Source organism: Rattus norvegicus, chromosome 16 (assembly GCF_021556685.1).
Source record: "Rattus norvegicus strain SHRSP/BbbUtx chromosome 16, alternate assembly SHRSP_T2T, whole genome shotgun sequence".
Classification (NCBI taxonomy): domain Eukaryota; kingdom Metazoa; phylum Chordata; class Mammalia; order Rodentia; family Muridae; genus Rattus; species Rattus norvegicus.
Window position 1 is genome coordinate 83,380,791 of NC_141549.1, and position 19,197 is coordinate 83,399,987.

The window sequence follows — 19,197 nt, forward strand, 5'->3', positions numbered from 1 at the left end:
TGCTGCTGTCTGATGTGGTTTACACACTCTATTTCCTAAGCCATTAAGGCAAAATGCACTCAAATATGGGATGAACTGGTGTCTACAGATTAAAATAGAATGGCTTCTTACTCCGCCGGTATATATAACTCAAATCACACTTTGGGGACTTGTTTCCCCACCATGAAGTGACTGGCCCTGAGCTAAAAGTATCCTGGCTCCCCCAGCTCCAATGTTGCAGATGATGCCCAATGCAACATCTGTGGGGTATAGCCCATATCAGCCAGACATCCATCTCTAGATAGGAACCTACAGGGCAGATTCCAGCCAGGTATACGGTGCTGTCCAGATAGTGCAGCTCCGGGTAGGTATACAGTTCCTGTGGAACAGAACAGCTCTACCCAGGCACATGGCTACAGGACAGAGTCTAGCCAGGGTGAAACTCCGGTCAGCACACAGCTCTAAATAGATGTAAAGCCACAGGATAAAATGAAGTCAGGAGCTCAACTCCCATGGGGTTGAGCTCTAGCCAGGAGTGGAAATACCCCTGAGACAAAAGAATAATCCCATAACATGAAATGGGGCTAAGTTTTGACAAGAGTGACAGGGCCCTAGTCCTTGAAGCCCAGGGAGCCTGAAAAAATTCTCTGAGACAGCCAGTCACCAGATCCTGGGTCAGGGCAGTGTCTACTGACACCCCATCACTCCCCAGTAGTAGTCCTAACGTCACAGTAGGCTGCGATGATTTGCACCATTCCAAAAGCCTTGGTAATCCTCTTCTGGGGATTATTATGCTGCAAGGGTGAACATGAAAGGCAGCTACTCATCAATGCTCTGTCTCTTTTACTCAGTCTATCCCTCAAAAGTCACACCAAGGTGTGACCCCCAAACTCAACCGGCTGCTTGGAGCCAGCTATGAGAAGCCGGAAGGAAGAGCTGCCCAGGGACTGGAAAACAAAACCCAGCTCATCGAGGTCTGAGGCACTATGCAGAGTAGCATTGTGTTTTGGCTACGGTTCCATCAAATGTGTATTTTCCCCCTTGGGAAGAGTTTCAGAATCTCCATGAAGAAGAGATTAATAAAGGGGAAAGATGGATTTGTAACAGCAATGGCAGCATGAAACACGGACAGAGATGAGCTGAGGCGTGCTACCTCCAGCAGTGGGAGGACTCACTCGGGTCACAGCAGAATGAGGCTCAGGTCCAAGTGAACTCATGCAAAAGCTACAGAAGATTGGTTTCCAAGGCTGAAAGACGTGAACACCCAGACTGGAAGAGTAAGGAAGACGCCAACAGCAAAGAAACAATACCAATTCAGGGACAAAGCCTCCGAGGTACACACCCTCAGGTCACCTAAAGGAAACTGAGAGGGTAAGCAGAGCAGATGGTCCGTGCATGAAGCTCTACAGCTGACAGAGCTCCTCAGCGCAGACAGAATCAGAAGACGATCTGCAGGAAACCAGGAGAGGGAGATGAGGTAGGGGGCCAGAGGAGCTTTCTGATGGAACCATTCATCCACATGCACTCAAAAGTCAATGTTTTTATATGTGAATCAAGATTCATTCATGAAAAGCATGAGAAAGATAATGGATAACATTTTTAATTTCTTACCCCCATAGAATCTACTTTTTTTTAAAAAATAGGACTCTGCCCTGATTTGATGAGAAAGCCTAAACAGACACTGACTTTCGAGTATTCCAATGCCCAAGCAACATTCTCTATTCCTTACGCATCGACTAAACGTGAAATCTACTTTAAATAGTGAAATTAATCTTGAAAATTAAATGTTGGTTTAAACATTCAAGCAATTGTTCCCTAACTTTCAAGTCAACTGGGATTAAGCCTTGGACCTCGTGAGACGGAGAAGGGAAACAGGGGCCCTAACCAGGCCCGGACTTCTCTTCCAGATTCTAAGACAGCAGGAAAGAGAGTTGGAAGAGCCAAGCAGAGCCCTTGTGGCCGGATGTTGGGCTCAGCAGAACCAGGGGGGGGCATGGGGATGGCAGAGAGGCCAGGCCTTTAGAGCCATTTAGTTCCAAACCTACAGGAAAACGTGGGAAGGCCACCTGCTACCAACCGAGAAATGTGACACAAAGAAAGAAATTGCATTTCTTGTCCGTTCTGTAAAATGAATAGCTAAGGAAATGAAGTTAGGCAGGTAATAAAACAATTTAAGAGGAGGAAGAAGGAAAAACAAAATTCCCAAGAACTTAAAGCAAGGTTTGCCTAAAGCCTCAGAGAGCAGATGGAAAGTCACACTCTTCCAAGGGTCACAGGGACCTCAGGTTTGTGGATGTTGACGCTTCCCAATTCCAGGAGCACCCCCCCCCCCCAATGAAAACTCACATGCTCCTTCAACTTTAAAATCCTGATCTGCATCGGGGGAGAGCATGGACTGGGACCTGCTTCCTGTTGTTATTGCTAAAGAGTGCTGGTCAGGGAAGAAAATGTATTCGATATGAAAGATGTGTGACAGCATGCCAATTCAGGAGACGAGGAAAACCACGGAGAAAGTCTCACGAGCACCCATGGGACCCAGAATAGAGCAAGAAGCACATGAAGGTTTCTGCTTCAGCCAGGCCATGGGGCAGTGGGCACAGTGTGGGGGAGGGGAAATTCTGTGATTCTGGAAGCTAGAGCAAGCATCCAAAATGTTCTGTTGAGTTCTGAAGCCACAGACGACAGCGACTCCTCTTACACTGTGTCGAGTACAACGCCAAGGATCATATAAAACACAGAATCAGGGTTGGGTTGGACGTTACCTGCTCAAAGCACTAAAAAAAGTTAAGAGTTTCCTTATTTCTTTTCGGTTTACTGGGGAGTTGGGGGGATAGCTGGTCTCCAAGGGAAGCTCTGAGAGACCCAGGCCTATGGAAGCTACATATACAAAAGGGCAGATCACAGCTTCCTCGTGGAAGACGTGACTAGAAATAACGGAGACCAGTGGTCCTGAAGGCTGCTGTAAGTCCAGGAGGGAAACACTTCAGCAAATAAGGAGTCTGCCTGTCTATCGGCCAGACACAACCACTAAGCCTGGGGTTCAATAAAAGATACCAGAGTAGGGGAGGAGGCACACTGAGGATGACAAACACCTGGAAGACTCGTCGAAGTCCATCTCTTCATCAAACAGTCTGTGGTGGCTGAAGCGGCCAACGGGAGGGGTGGCACGAGAAGCAGCCATAGTCCTTCAACAAGCCAGTCTCAGAGCAGGGCTCTACGGCTCTGTAATTCTATCCCCACCCATAGACCCACAGAAGCAGCTGAGCATGGGCCTTCAAGAATGTATGAATAACCATCTCTCCTGGGGGGAGGGTGGCTTCCTTCCGGTTCCCTGTGGTCCCTTGGGGCACTGACCATTAGCAACGCTGTGACTTTCATGTGGCCAGGGAGGGAGAGCTAACCAACTTTCGGTTTCAGCAACTGAGTAGGAAATAGGGTGGAGAGCTGTGAGACAATGGGGGATGCCCAAAGAAGTACAGTAAAAAGGCCAGCCTTGATTCAGAACAAAATCAGAATCTGAACGCGATTTCCACAGTCGCTACATAATGACAAACTGCCTCCTGGTGGATTATGGTGCCGACTGCATAGCACGCATCGTTACATACCCAACATGGTGCTTGGCAGGCAGTGGGCACGCAGCAAGCACACTACTATTTCGCTCCTCCTTCGAACCACCTCAGCCTCATGTTGTCTGCTTTATAGACCTGCTGCCGAAGCTCCTGCCTCTGGGTCTAGGAATTTGTTTTCAGAGCGTGTTCTACCCCTTAAATCAGAAACGATAATCTATCCAGTAGTCAAGACTAGATGGCAATCAGAAACTGCACAAGGTGCTAATGTCTCCGGGGTGATGCTTATGGCTCTCATTAGCACGGCAGCCGTGCGCACAGAGCCAGGGCGGTAGAGGCATCCTGACGCATTGTGTTGGCCCGGAGCTCTTGAAGCGCTGAGTTCCCGAGATCCTCTCAGTTACATGCTGTCCCTTGAAAGATAGCTTTCTGTACCCTACAGGACACCCTTATGGAGGCAGGGTTAGCCAAGGCATGGTGGGACTTGGGAACTAGCAACCTTATATCCAAGGGTGATCCTGTAGAACTTGTTTAACCCTATACCAATTCCATAGATTTGGGAAGGAGGAGACTCTAAGGGCCAAACATAAGGGCTGTCTTTAAATATTTCCTATTGACAAAGAGCCACTGGGGGTGGAGGTGACATGTATTATCAAAGGATACCCTGGTCTCAGATGTTAAATGACTTTTAACAGTCCTCATAGCTATAGGAACAATATTCCAAGGAGACCCTGGCATGCCCCACCCTCCCTCCCGGTGTTATCTCAGATCCCGCAAGTTCCCAAAGCTGACTTCACAGACTGGTCAGCTCAGGGGTGAGCTTCAGAGGTTGTCAGCTACGAATGAAGGAGTGACCGTCACACTAGACTCCTAAACTCAGACCACAGGCACAGACTGTTTTCTTCCTAGTGGCCTTCATGGATGGTGCCGGAGCCAAGGTCAAGGGAGACATCAGGCTAGAGTCCACACAGAAACCATCCAGACACAAATATGTGGAAATACTGTGCAGACTGTGAAGCACTTTGCAAATATTTGCTTTTAGCTTCCTCTCGTGATTTATTTGAAAGCACGCCCGATCCACACAGCATTTGCTCCAGCTAAGCTTACCATTTAGATGCGCGCACATAGGAAGCAATTTTCCTGAGGATGCCGTTATCTTGGCTCTTGAATAGAGACAGAGGTGGGTGTAGAAAGACATGGGCCATCCCTGTTCTGGGACCAGAAAAGAGTCCGTTACACTGTGGGTCCTCCTTTTGTCTACTATTCTTAGTGATGGCTTACAAGAAGGATCCGAGTGAACCAAAAAATACATAATTAAGAAACACAAGTATGTCATGGCAGTGGTAGCTCTGAATGTCAATGAATGTCGTCAAGCCATGCCCCATCCTGAAGAGGGGTCAGCATGCTGAGCGGGATGCTGTGTGCCTCATCCCTTTGCTGCCTGGTGCTGACAGAGCTGTGAGAGCTGTCTTCGTGAATATGGTTGGTCCTTCCTCAGTGGATCTTCAAAAACAGCATGTCAATCTGTCAATCCCAGGCCAGTGGTTTGGTCTGTCCTTGTACCAATGCCACACAGGATGATCTTCTGGAGGCTCCTTGGGAATGAAACCAGCCAGCCAGCGCTGCCAGCCTGTACTTGCAGGGGGCAGGAGGCACTCTGCAATCCTGCTAAGTTGCAGGGTTGAAATCGCTTACTAGATAATGTTCAGAGAAGGAACATGAAAGCAGGGGTATCCTAGGAATTGTGGATACAAAATCAGAGAGATTCTAACCATCCTGCTGGCTAACTTAAGTCTGAGACCTGGGGAAAGCAAAGTTGACATCAGCTCAAGATTGGACAGTGGCAAGATTAGGCTATAAATCAGTATGCCCACAGATGTATTAAAGGACATTCCTTCTAGGATTTCTCAAATGCACACCTTTGGAAGCCCTGTCAATGACTTCTTGATGTAATGGCAACAGGTACACAACTTCTACATCTCAGATACTGCACAAAGCGATGGAAAGGACCACTGACACAGGCTCTATACATCTGGCATCTTCTGCAGAGACTCTGTTAGACAAAGACATCTGGAGAGAACATCATATTGCACCACTTGAGGGATGAAAAGTACCACCTTTCATGACCTGCAGTTTCCCAACTACCAAGAAGCAAGGATGTGAGCCCCCAAGATGTCTGGACTTTGGCATTCCATGCAGGATGTGTATGACCCAGGAGTCAGAACAATAATGCCTCCAATACACTAACTCTAAGTGCTCAAAGATCTATGCATCCATGTCGTGTGTGTGTGTGTGTGTGTGTGTGTGTGTGTGTGTGTGTGTAGGTGTGCACACATATGCGAGAAGGTCAGAGGCTAATTTCAGGTGTTAATCCTTAGGTTTCATCCACCATGATTTTTAAGCCATGATCTCTCACTGACCTGGAACTCAGTTACTGGGCTACACTGGTTGGCTAGAAAGTCCTAGAGAATCCACCTGCTTCTGAATCCCCGGCACTGGGACTACATGTATATGTCTCCATTCAGCTTTTACATGAATACTGAAAATGGCCCCTGTGCCCATTCAGTAAGCCCTCTGCCAACAGGGCTGTCTCCTCAGCCCCAATGTCTGATTTTTAAAGTGAATAAAATCTAAATGTCAACCCTGAACTGTGTGACTAAGTAGTCAAACACTTAAGCCAGCACACAGCGATGCTGGGCCCCATGAGAAACGAACAATGACTTCTATTTTCCAAAGAGCTTACATCTAAAGAATGGTCAAATATAGAAAAAGGAAAAGAGTGCATTCATTTGAAAAAAAAAAAAAAGAAGATGAACTCTGTAAAGGTAGTTACTGTGTGTAAAAGCTCACAAAAGAATCTGAATGTAAAAACAAAACAAAACAATAATCCTTCCCTTAAAAAAAAAAAAAAAAAAAAAAAAACCTCAGAGGGACTGAATGCAGATCAGAGCTGATGAAACCCTAGTCCACTAAGCTGGGCACAGTCACAGTCAGCTGTGGCCAGCAGCCGTCCGCAGGGCTCGGAGGAGGCCTCCTATGTGCACACTGAGCCTTTGAAGCAGGCACAGAACCTGTACATTCATGTGGGTATCAGACTCAAAACCATTCAACTTGGTGAATTCTGTTGGGAGAGTTTTACTTTGTAGCAGAGACCTGGGCTTTCCCCAGCCTTCCCGTTTCCGCATCTGTCAAGGAGCACAATTGGTTTTCTTTATAAGGCTATATTTTTTCCTTACAAAGAAACAGTTTCTCTCACTTCATAAAAACTCTTTACAAGCTCTTTCCTGACAATTCACAGCGTGTTGCAAGGCACAGAGCCATCATTTGAAGCCTTGCTTGACTTAGGAACAGTTTTGCTGTAGCCACAGAAAAAGGAATCGGATAAAAGAAGCAATGAAAAACTGAACACTCTTTAGCCCAGCTGGAAACAGAAATAGTAAAGCCAGCCGCCGGCTTCCTGAACACTGCGTCTGTTGTTGAGGGATTTATGTGCACTAGATCATTAACTGAAACAATCACGCTACTGGTGGGTAAGTTACCACCCCCTATTCTGAGGGAGGAAACTGTGATACAGTTACTCACACCAGAGGGCATGAGGCAGCATGCTGACTGCAGAGTTGAGCTAACCACTAAACCAAGCACACAGGAGTTGGGGAGCATGCACCTGTCCATGAGGCGAACCATTGCCAAAGCATGATGGCGGATGTGGGAACACTGTGTTTAGTCTGTATGAGACGACAGAGAAGAAACAGGTTTTAAGACCCCTGGATTTAGATGTACTGTCAACACTCAAATTTCTCTGTGAAAAGGCAACCCTCAAATTGGGAGAAAATGTTCTCAAAGCAGAGACCTGAGAGGAGATTGTTATTCAGAGTGTATAAAAGTCCCTGCAAGCAAATGGCAGACCAATCGATTCACAAACGGACACTTGAGCACACATCTATCCAAAGACAGACAGATGTTCAACAAGCCCACTGAGGGACAGTCAGAGTGGTCATTAGGGAAATTCATATCAAAAACATGCCCTTGTGATGGCTTTTGTGGGGAGAAAAGGGGGAAAAGTTGGTGAGGATGTAGAGAAAAAGGAACCCCCACTTACTCAGAATAGGGGTGCAACATAGCCATGACATCCACCACTAAAAACAGTGGCTGGTCCTCCAAAAGTCAAGTGCAGGATTACTGTTGACCAGCTGATCCCAGGCCTTGGAGGAGACCAAAAGCCTTGTTCACTCTAGTGTTTACAGATAATCCAGCATGCTTGTTAGAAGGGGAGGGGGCGGGGGATACACACATGCAATGAAATGTTACTCAACCTTCTGAAGAATGTCTCTGAAACTGTGCCAAACGTACACATTCTGTAAGGTTCCCTCACAGTAGAGATCCATACCAGTGGGATCCATGGAACTAGCCACAGTGCATCTGAGGGTACTAAGGACTAGGGAGCGGGCCTGGGTTCACCTGGACAGGTACAGTGCTCGTATTTGTGACAATGGAGTGATGGAGTGATGTGGTTGGATCAGTTACTTTTCTGTTGCTGTAATGAAACGTTCCGAACGAAGGATGTTTATTAAAGAATGGTTTAAAGGAAAGGTTTATCTGGGAGCTTACAGTTCTGGTGGGAGAGTCTATAGCAGAAGTAAGACAGCAGTCAACCAGAGCAGGAAGTGGAGAGATCACACCTTTAACCACAAACCGAAGCAGAGAGAGCGAACGGCAAGTAGGGCAAAACTAAAAGCCCTCAAAACCCACCCCATGCCAGGCTTCCTTCAGCAAGGCCACAGCTCCTAAAGGATCCAAAACATCTGCAAACAGCGCCACCAACTGGGGACCAAGTATTCAAATCCACCAGCCTATAGGGGTCATGTCTCATACAAACCATCACAGTACCTCCTTAGAATGCCATCAGCTGGGACCAAATCTTCACGAAGGAGACACTTTCTATTCAGATCATAAAAGCATATGCCCCCATCCTGAGTAAATGTGACTAATGATGAAATGCAATTGTTTTCTTTCAGTTAAAAGACATTTAAAAAGTTGACACTGCTTTGGTGGGTCCTCTGAAGTAACCAGATTGTTAGCTATAAAACACTGTGAATGTATTTAATATTAAAGTTATAAGTGGTTAACAAAATGGTTTATGTCATATATATTTTACCACAAAATTTCAAACTCCAATCTGGGGAATCCAGACCTGCTAGATGGTCTATATCTTCCATTTAAGCCTAACTGGCCATTCCTGTTTGTCCATAGATCCAGTTTGTCCCAACCTGGCAGAAGTAACCTTGGCCAGGAATGCCAAGATAACACAAGGTAACTTGTAATGCCAATAGAGGTACCCACATTTCATGTGTTATTACCATGTATTATCCCTTCAAGGACATTTAAAGCTTCCATACCACTCATGACCCAATGTGCCATATTGGTGCAATGCATGGGTTTGGGTATTTATTCAAAACAAACATTAAGGGAAAATTGTGTAGAAAAGGAAGCAAGGAGTGGTCTGTGTGGTTCAATTCTGAGGGGTTATATAATGGCTACCGAGGGGTTGTATAATGGCTACAGACACTGTGTGCTCATCAGTTTTTCATTGGTGTGACAAATACACAAGAGAAGCAGCTGAAACAGGAAAGTCGTCATGCTTGGCTCAGTTTCAGAGATTTCAGTCTGTGGTCAGCTGTCTCTTCTACTGTGGGGCTGAGTCAAGGTAGAGCATCATGGTGGTAGGAGAGCATTGAGGTAGAGTAGTGTAATGATAGGAGAAGCTGAGCCTAGGTAGGGCATCATGGTGGTAGGAGAGCATTGAGGTAGAGTAGTGTAGTGATAGGAGAAGCTGAGTCTAGGTAGGGCATCATGGTGGTAGGAGAGCATTGAGGTATAGTGTAGTGATAGGAGAAGCTGAGTCTAGGTAGGGCATCATGGTGGTAGGAGAGCATTGAGGTAGAGTAGTGTAGTGATAGGAGAAGCTGAGTCTAGGTAGGGCATCATGGTGGTAGGAGAGCATTGAGGTATAGTGTAGTGATAGGAGAAGCTGAGTCTAGGTAGGGCATCATGGTGGTAGGAGAGCATTGAGGTAGAGTAGTGTAGTGATAGGAGAAGCTGAGCCTAGGTAGAGCACCATTGCAGAAGGAGAATGAGGCAGAGGAAGCTATTCATCTCATGGCAGCCAGGAAACAAAGTGACAGAAGGGCCAGGGACAAGACTCCCTCCTGCAGCATGCTCTAATGTCTGACTTCCTACAACCAGGCCTGCCTCCTTATAATGCCATCAGCTGGGATGAAATCTTCACAAAGGAGTCACTTTCTACTCAAACCATGAAAGCATATGACCCTGTCCTGAGTAGATGAGTCTAATGATGAAATGCATTTTTTTCTTTCAGTTAAAAGACATTTAAAAAGGGACACTACTTTGGTAGGTCCTATGAAGTAACCATATTGTTAAGATTTGAGCAGCTCTAGAGAAGAAGGGGCAGGCCCTAATCACACAGGTCACCTGTTCTAGCAGCTGGGAATCTGGGCTGTCTGGAGAACAGCTAGAAGAAAAGGAAGTAGGATTGTAAGACATATTTGGGACAAGGGGAAAGTTCACTGACCCATGAAGGGTACATGGCACCAAGATAGTCCATGAACTTCTTGAAGAAAAAAAATCAAGAAATTCTAGATGAATGAATGCAGGACCACAGAAGAGAAACTTGATGACTTCATTTTTAAAACAGTACCTAGACACTAACCAATGTCTTCACAGTCAATGTAAGACTAATGCCTCTTCCTTTCCTTAAGGTATTTTCTTTCCTTACGACATTAACTGACATAAGTAATTCTCCAGTGAATGTTTGTAGACAGCATCTGATGGTATTGCTATATGAATGCTCACACAGTTACAAACATGCATGGGGGACTGTTGACAAGCAGGGCCCTGATCAGCACTGACAAGAGCAGATGAGCGAGGCCAGAAGATTGTGGTTACCTGGTATTTTGGAGAACATCAGGGCATTAAGGAAGTAATATGATATTATACAACAATTAGTTTACAGGGTTAGCTCTGAATATCTCTTTCTAGTCTCCATCCACACTAAGAGTCATGCGTCCAACAGTCCTGAAGACAGATGACACTAATGCTCATTCACATACATTATTCATGATACTTGACATGCATGTAGAATTAATGTAGTAAGAGTGAATTATTATTGTAAGCATTCATCTCTAGGTAAAAGTGTTTTATTATAAAAGCAAAGACCTATGACCACTGAGATTTTTCTGAAGGTAAAATGGAAGCATTGTGAAATTTCATAGAGTTATTACAACTCTTAAAATTAATTCTGTAAGAAATACTCATCATTTTTGTTATGGGTGTATGTGAGCATTTGTGTGTGGGTGTGTGCACACAAATGCAGATGTCATGGAATCCAGAAGATAGCTAGATCCCCTGGAACTGAAATTACAAACGATTGTGAACTGCCTGTCATGGGTGCTGGAGATCCAAGTTGCATCCTCTGCAGACGCTGTAGGCACCCTCAGTCACTGGTCATCTTTCCAGCCCCTCTTGAAATTCATATTTCTTATCAGTTAGAACAGTAAGAAATGTGCTCTAGGCTATCTAGTGGTAACGTGACACTCATAAAATAACCATGGTATTATTGTCTCTATAAGATGCGAGGTCTCCAGAGATCACTCTCCCAAATGTTCCTTCAAAGGAACAGTTTTCCTGCACACTGCTGCTTTCCAATGTTCTTTCCTCCGAGTTCCAGCTTCAGGGACAATGGGCCCCTTTCCCCACTGCTGAGACCACCACGTCTCCACCCCAGTTTCAGACCAGATAGAGCGTCCCCCAGACAGAAGTCAGCACATCCTTCGGGGTCTTACTATCCTACTTCCTTTTCTTCTAGCTGTTCTCCAGACAGCCCAGACTCCCAGCTGCTGGAACAGGTGACCTGTGTGAACAGGGCCTGCCCCTTCTTCTCTAGAGCAATCCTATGAAACAGACATAGACCGCCAGATTGATGACACTGCTGACTCCTTCCAAACTGCCCTTGTCCCCGGCAGTAAGTGCTATTTAGGTTTGCCATGTGGCAGGTATCACATCTCAAATCTCACGGTCCTCCCTTAGAAGTGCATCTGAGGAAGGGCTTGTGTGTCAGCTTCAAGACAGTGAGTCCTTGTATGTAGACAACCAAGACTCTTTGTGCAGAAACACGTCCAGAAACCCCAGCTCTCCTGTGGCCAGGGACGTGCATTTCAAAGCAGAGTTGTCTGCTTTCTGAACAACTCACCACGTGGCAGCAATTAGCATGGGCTCTTTCCAAATGCGACTTTATCTCAAAACCACATGTCCTTTGTTCCATGCTGGTATATGGAAGGGGAAAGTGTCACCCAGGAGGACAGGGTCACCGATGACCTTAGCCAGAGCAGGTTTTCAGAAAAAGAATGAGATTACAAGCCATTTATCTTTGCTCCTCTACCAGGCCCAATTACACAGTCTTTTCTACGTGTGGTGAAATGGATGCTCAATGGGACGCTCACATTTCCGAACTATCTGGATATCAGCATATTTAATGCTGTAATTTCCATTTGCTTAGCGCCTTTATTATTTTCTCATTATAATCCCATTAGAAGTGATTCTCACTGTCATTATGGTCCTGTGTGGAGTCATCCAGACTGCTTTTGAAGGATGGCAATAATGCTGAATTCATCAGGATTTGAGAGTAGCCACCACCCTGGATTTAAAATGCCACTATTAACGAGAGGGCGCATCCTCAGACTCCTTCAGAGCCCCCAAAGCGAGGGTGGTCTATCTAGAATGTGGCTCCCTAAACCTACAAGGAGATTCACACTGGTGACTCACAGCACCACGGAAGTGAGGGGGTGCAACAGTTGTTTTTGTTAAAAGATGTTTTGCATACTTTTGGCTATCGGCGTCTGAAACCCATGGTGTTTTTATCCTGAAATGTGTAAAGAAATCTGGTTTTACCAAGCACATCAAAAGTTGATCTGTTTCCAAAGGCTTCTTAATTTAAGGGGGGAAATTCCACCTTAAAAGCCTTGGGGTAAGGAGAAAGGCTAGGTATAACCAAGATAAATACTCCAGCCCCCTACTCTGTCTCCACCCATAATGCTGCAAAGGAGAAAACAATGTTTAGATGAGGACAGGAAGTAACAAAGTTTTCCAGTGCTGATAAACTTGAGGAGTTTTTGTGTGCCATTGGCCATTGTACATCTTCTTTATGGAAATGTTTACTCTGTCTTTGTCAACTGTCGGGGGCAGTTCTGATTGCCAAGGTCCTGTTCCCGAGTTGGTTTTGATCCATCAATAAAGATCTCAAGGACTAATTGCTGGGACGATGGAAAGAGGTGGGACTTCTGGGTTCCCACAGGCAAGTGAAGAGATACAGGAAGAGGAACGGGGAAGATTTTTGTCATGCTTTGGAGGTAGAAAAGCCATGTGATACCTAGGATGGAGTAGCCATCGGCCACTTTCCCAACTGAGTCTGGGGCATCAACTAAAGCTGAGGACAGAGTTAGAGGTGTTAAGCTGGACTAAATGTAACCGATCAACTAAAGTTGAGGGCAGATTTAGGGTGCTGAGCTAAGTATTAGGAAGGGCATGCTAGCCATGGAAGATTAGAAGTACCCAGCTATGGAACCAATAAGGCAAGTTGAAAATAAGTTATTATGTATGTGAGATGTGTGTGCATGTGTGTGTGTGTGTGTGTGTGTGTGTGTGTGTGTGTGTGTGTGTATGCACATGTGCATGTGTTTCATCTGAGGATCTGGGGGAGCCTGAACAGGACTGATAGTGTGGTCTGCCCAGAACTTAAAGTGGGATAGCAAAAACTATATACTACAGTCAATCTTTTTGCAAAATAATTTTAGGGTCATGGAAAACTTGAGGAGAAATACAGAGCTCTTACTTGTCTCCTGGACACCTCATCCTCCACAATATGTAACAGCACCTTGCATCGGGTGGGATAATAGAGTTGCTGCTGGTAAAATATTGTTAAGTCCAGCCCAAACTGGCCATTAGGTTTCTTACTTGTGTTTCATGGTTCGATGGTTTTTGGAAAGAATACAGTGTACCCACTATTTATTGTAGTATCCTATGGAAGAGTTTCACTGTCTGAGGCTCCCTCCATGTCGAAATCTAGGCTTGCTATATCAGGACCTTATTTTGTGGTGTGTGTGGGGGGGGTATGTATGTACAAATGTGTGAATTCTGTATGTTTTATAGCCAGTCAATGTCCTGAAGATTAGTTTGCCTCTATTTTAATTCTTGTCCCTTACTTTGATTTGTTTTTGTAGCTACTAATTCACTAAAATGTTCTGACCATCAGAAGGGTCCTTTCTGCGTTGTTCCAACACACCCTCCTCTCCCAGCCCTTGATCTCTACCATCTCCACATTTTAGAGAAGGTCACATATTTGGAAGCGTGTAGCACATACCTTTCCAGCTAGGTTTTGTGTCACAAAGAGTATACATTTCACATTCGCCCATGTTTTTACGGCTCCATGCTGAATTTCTCTTTTAGGATTGAATAATTAACTAGATCTGATTAACATTGTTAATCCAGTAACATACTGAACGTTATCTTGGTTGCTCCCAAGTTTGAGCAAGTTTTACATGTTCCCTATTTTTGCACACCAAAGTTTTAGAGCATTCAGCTAAAAGGGCAGAAGTAAGAAAGAAACAAACCACACCATCGCACTATGGCTAGGAAGAGTTGAGACTTCCCTGCCCCATGTCATTCTGCAGCTGGGAGTCAATGTTGCGGATCTCAGAGGTCCTAAAAGCATGAAGAAAGCTTTCAGTCTTTTCCTAACAGCACAAAGAGAGGTTTCAGTGTTTTGACTTGAATTTTGATAGTACTGTGGAACATCTTTCCATAGTCCATTTGAAACTATGTATCTTCTTCAGGGAGGTAATTCAGTCTTTCATCCTTGAATTCTTTGTAAATTTTATATAGTAATCATTTTATTGGATCAGTGACAAATATTTTCGCCCAGTGTTATCTGTAGCTTGCATCCACCTAGTCTTTGCACATCATTTCGAACAGGCTAGGTGGTTTTAGTTTTAATGAAAGCCCATGTACCAGTTTTAAAATCTCACAACCCTTGCAATTGTACCCAGAGAAAAACTCTCAATGACCAAGTCACCTTAGCAGCTCCTGTGGTCCTGTATAGCTTTATAGTTTTACATTTTACACATAAGTTGTCCATTCATTTTTAAAAGTTTAAGGTGTATGTCTGGAGTCACTTTTGCCTGCAGATGTCCGGCTATTTCAGCACCATGGCTTGAAGACTGTCTTGTCTCCTCTGGTGTGGTCTTTTGTGTTGGGTCTATTTCTAGCTTTCCATTCTGTCTTATTGACTGCTTGTCTACCTGTATCACTTTTCCTGGTTACGGTAGCTTTCAAATAGTTTAAGACTTAAAGTAGTGTAGCTTTTCGATATTTGATCCTTATCCTAGGCTATTCTTTTTTTTTTTTTCTTTTCTTTTTTTCAGAGCTGGGGACCGAACCCAGGGCCTTGCGCTTGCTAGGCAAGCGCTCTACCACTGAGCTAAACCTCCAACCCCCATCCTAGGCTATTCTTTTTCTTCCCATTTCTTTAAAATCCTGAGCCAGTCTGTCAATACACACAAAATAATTCACTGGAACTTCGCCTGAGATTCCTTTTAATATACATAAAGAAGTGCCACATTAGCAATATCGATCAATAAATGAACATGGAAGAATGTCCCATTTATTTAGAGCTTTGATTCCTTCCATCAGAGTTTTGAAGTTTTACTCTTAGGGATCTTGTAATATGGTCTTAGATTTTATTAAGCTTTGATCTTGAGCTTGTGTCTTTAATTTCAAAATCTAGTATAACATTGCGGACACTTGCAACAGTAACTGGTTGGTATATAATAACTTTGTATCTTGCAGCCTTGCTATTACTACTTTGTATCTTACAGCCTTGCTATTACTACATAAGTATGGTGTCTTAGTTGGGGTTTCCATTGCTTGTGAAGAGACACCATGACCAAAGCAACTCTTAAAAAGGACATTTAATTGAGGCTGGCTTACAGGTTCAAAGATTCAGTCCATTATTAGCAATATGGGGAGCATGGCAGCTTCTAGACAGGCATGGTACAGGAAGAGCTGAGAGTTCTACATCTTGTTCCAAAAGAAACCAGGCAAATACTCCTCCAGGCAACTACTAGAAGGGTATCAAAGCCCACCTCCACAGTGACACACTTCCCTCCAATAAGGCTGCACCTTCTAATAGTGCCACTCCCTGGGCCAAGCATATTCAAACCACCACAATGGAATAACTTTTTATAAGTCTATACACAAAGAATCACATCATTTGTTTAAAAGATGGGTCTATTTCTTCCTTCTTTATTTACTTCTTCACTCTCCATGCCTTGCCTTGTTTCATCCTGGGAACTAGGATTTCCAATATGATGGTAAACAGCTGATATTTACAGCTGATATTATGGAAAATCCCTCCAATTCTCACTGTGAAATATCAGGTTAGATCTAGGAGTTTTTAATGGGTGCCTTGCCTGCATGTATGTCTGTGTGTCATGTGCATGCAGAAGAGTTTTTAATATTGAACCACCACATGTGTTGGGAATCAAAATTGGGTCCACTCATATCCACGGAGCGGTCACTCCAGCTGTAGGAGAATTTTTATAGGCATTTGAAAAACTCTGTCAATGTAAGCAAGTCCCTTTCTTCCCACTTTGCTAAGTACTAATGATACATAAATATTGGTTTTCTGTCCATTGTTTTTATAAATGTATTGGTATGTCTTTAATTAGTTAATTTGTTGGTGTGATTATATTAAATGATTTTCAGATGGTAATACGGCCCTGAATATTTAGAATAAAGTAATTTGGTCACGATGTAGACATTCATAAGATTGGTTTACTTGGGATTGTTCCTCCCTCTGTGTTCATGAGAGGTAGGAACTGGACATGTTCCTATCATGTCACATCTCTGTCAAGGTGTGGTATTAGGGTAAGGCTGGTCTCACAGGATAATGAAGACTTCCTTATGCTCTGTCTTCTCAAGTAGATGGTATAATGCTGGACTAATTTTCTTCCTCAAATATTGGATAGAATTCAACACTAAACTCATCTTGGCATGGTTCATACTGTTCTGAAAGGTTATTAATTATTAATTTGATTTCCTTAATAGATACAGGCCTATTCAAATTATCTATTTTTTTCTTGCCTGATTTTAGAAGAATTGTCTTTCAGGGAATTCACCCATTTCATTAAGCTTGTCAAGTATCTGGGCTCAGGGTTATTCATAACACCTTTTAATGTCTCTAACATTATGAGACTGAGGACGGTTTTCTTTCATCTGATACCAGTAATTTTCACCTTCTCTTTTGTTTTTCCTCGCTGCAGCTAGAGCCCTCGTTAAAGCTCATTCTCTTCCCCGAGCAAGCTCTTTGCTTCACTGTTTTTCTCCATTGACTTCTTGATTTAGGTTGAACTGATTTCTTTCTTAATTCCCATGACTTAATTTCTTATGTTTATTCTGAATCTATTTGACCTTTTCTCTAGTTTCCTGGGGCAGAAGCTTACAATGTTTTAGATCTTTCCTCACTTCTTCTTCTATTTTTTTTAAAGGTTCGTATCTTTTATGTTATGAGCACACTGTCACTGTCTTCAGACACACCAGAAGAGGGCATCTGATCCCACTTCATATGGTTGTGAGCCACCATATGGTTTCTAGGAATTGAACTCAGGACCTCTGGAAGAGCAGCCAGTGCTCTTAACCACTAAGCCATCTCTCCAACCCTGTTCCTCAATTTCTAGGCATGTATCGAATGTTATAAAATTCTTCTCCAGCCTGGGCTTTTTGGGCATCTAACAAATTCTCCATTTTATTTAGCTCAAAATAGTTTTAAAAGTTCATCTTGAGATTCCAACCACCCTTTGACCTGTTACTTAGATGTATTTGATTTAGAAGCCATACGTTTGGGGATCTCCCGCCTGTTATTGATTTCTGGTTTATTTGCACCGTGGTCTCAGAGCAGTTGTCAGGGTTTTGTTTTGCTTTGTTTTCTCTTGAAGGAGTATGTGCTGTCTGGATGAGCAGTCCCTGTGAGTTTATGAAGAACAGTGTTCTGTTGTTGGATAGAGCCATCTGTACATCATTCTACCCTGATCGTTTCTTCCACACTTTAGATAACTTTTGATCTACTCTCTGTCCACTGGCATGGCTTTTGAAGACTAGACTTCTACAACTGCCGTCCTTCTGCTGTTCTATAACTGCGCCTCTTTCAAGATTCTGTCTCTGATTTCCCACAGCGGGACTCCAGTGCACGTCTTCCTAGCTCTGCAGTCCGTGGTTTAGTGTACGTCATCTTCACCGCCAGCATTTCTACTGCTCCTTTATCCCTTCCCTTTCCACCCGGCATTGCTGAGGCCCGTGCTGTGCCCTCGGTGATTCTCACTATCGCTGCTGCCCACATGGCGTCCTCTCACTATCGCTGCAGATGGGCAACTCGATATATATTTCAACTGTGTTACTAAGGCATGTCTTGTGCTCTGAGTAGAGATGGGCTGACACATTGACACCTTGCTCTCTATTCAACGTATAATATACCTTCAACTTCAGTGTGATGTTTTTTGCACACTTGCCATTATCATGTATTTTTTAATTGAAAATAGATTCTTCTCTTTCACAATACATCCCGATCACACTTTCCCCTCCCTTCTCATTTCTTCCCAGCTATCCCCCACACCTCCCTCTCCCCAGATCCACCCCCCTCATTCTTCCTTCAGAAAAGAGCAGGCCTCCAAGAGACAACAACCAAACACAGCGAAACAAGATACGATAAGCAAGGTAACAGCCCTCACATCAAAGCTGAACAAGGCATCCCAAGAGCAAGGAAAGAAATCAAAGACATGCCCTTTCCCATTGCTACGGGCCTCTTGACAACACCAAGCTAACAGCCACAATACGTATGAAGAGGACCTAACACAGACCTTGTGGGTGCCATGATTGCTGCTTCAGTCTCTGTGGAGCCATATGAGCTCTGCTTAGTTGATTCACTGGGCCATGTTCTTCTGGTGTCCTCCATCCAATTGGGCTCCTATAATCTCTCCACCCCCTCTTCCATGGAGTTCCCCAAAGTCCGAAGAGAGGGACCCGATGGAGACCTCCAAGTTAGACTCTCTCTCCTCATGATGTCTGGCTGTGGCCGTGTGAACAGTGTCTCTGAGAAAGAAGCAGACGAGGCTGGCTGCTGACTCAGCAGAGTTCCAGCAATGAGTGTGGATCAGACAGGAACACTGGTGGTTATTTTTTATTAAGTTATCAAGCAGTGTGACTGTAGAAGCATATATATACATATATATATATATATATATATATATATATATATATATATACCTGATTTCATAGCTTGTGAATGCTGAAAGCTTTGTTTGTTTGCTTTTGCTGAGTCATGACTGCTAATTGGTTTATTTATACATAGTTTCAAAAACAAGAGAGAGAGAGAGAGAGAGAGAGAGAGAGAGAGATTGATTGATTGATTAAAGAATTCTACCAGGAGTCAGGGCTGGTGGTGTAGACTTTAATCCCAACCATTTATGCGAATAAAGCAGAAGTATCACAAGCTGAAGGTCTACCTAAGCTGCAGAGAAAGTCTGAGGCT

The 19,197-nt window shown here is 44.1% G+C and overlaps 2 protein-coding genes across 1 annotated transcript in view; one reads left to right on the forward strand and one right to left on the reverse strand.

Annotated features, from left to right (window-relative positions):
* Erich1 (glutamate-rich 1) overlaps positions 1-19,197 on the forward strand; it is a gene marked incomplete at its 5' end in the record, with an annotated part of 52,793,804 nt that overhangs the window by 52,510,231 nt on the left and 264,376 nt on the right.
* Positions 1-19,197, reverse strand: part of Dlgap2 (DLG associated protein 2) — a 710,212-nt gene that overhangs the window by 495,791 nt on the left and 195,224 nt on the right.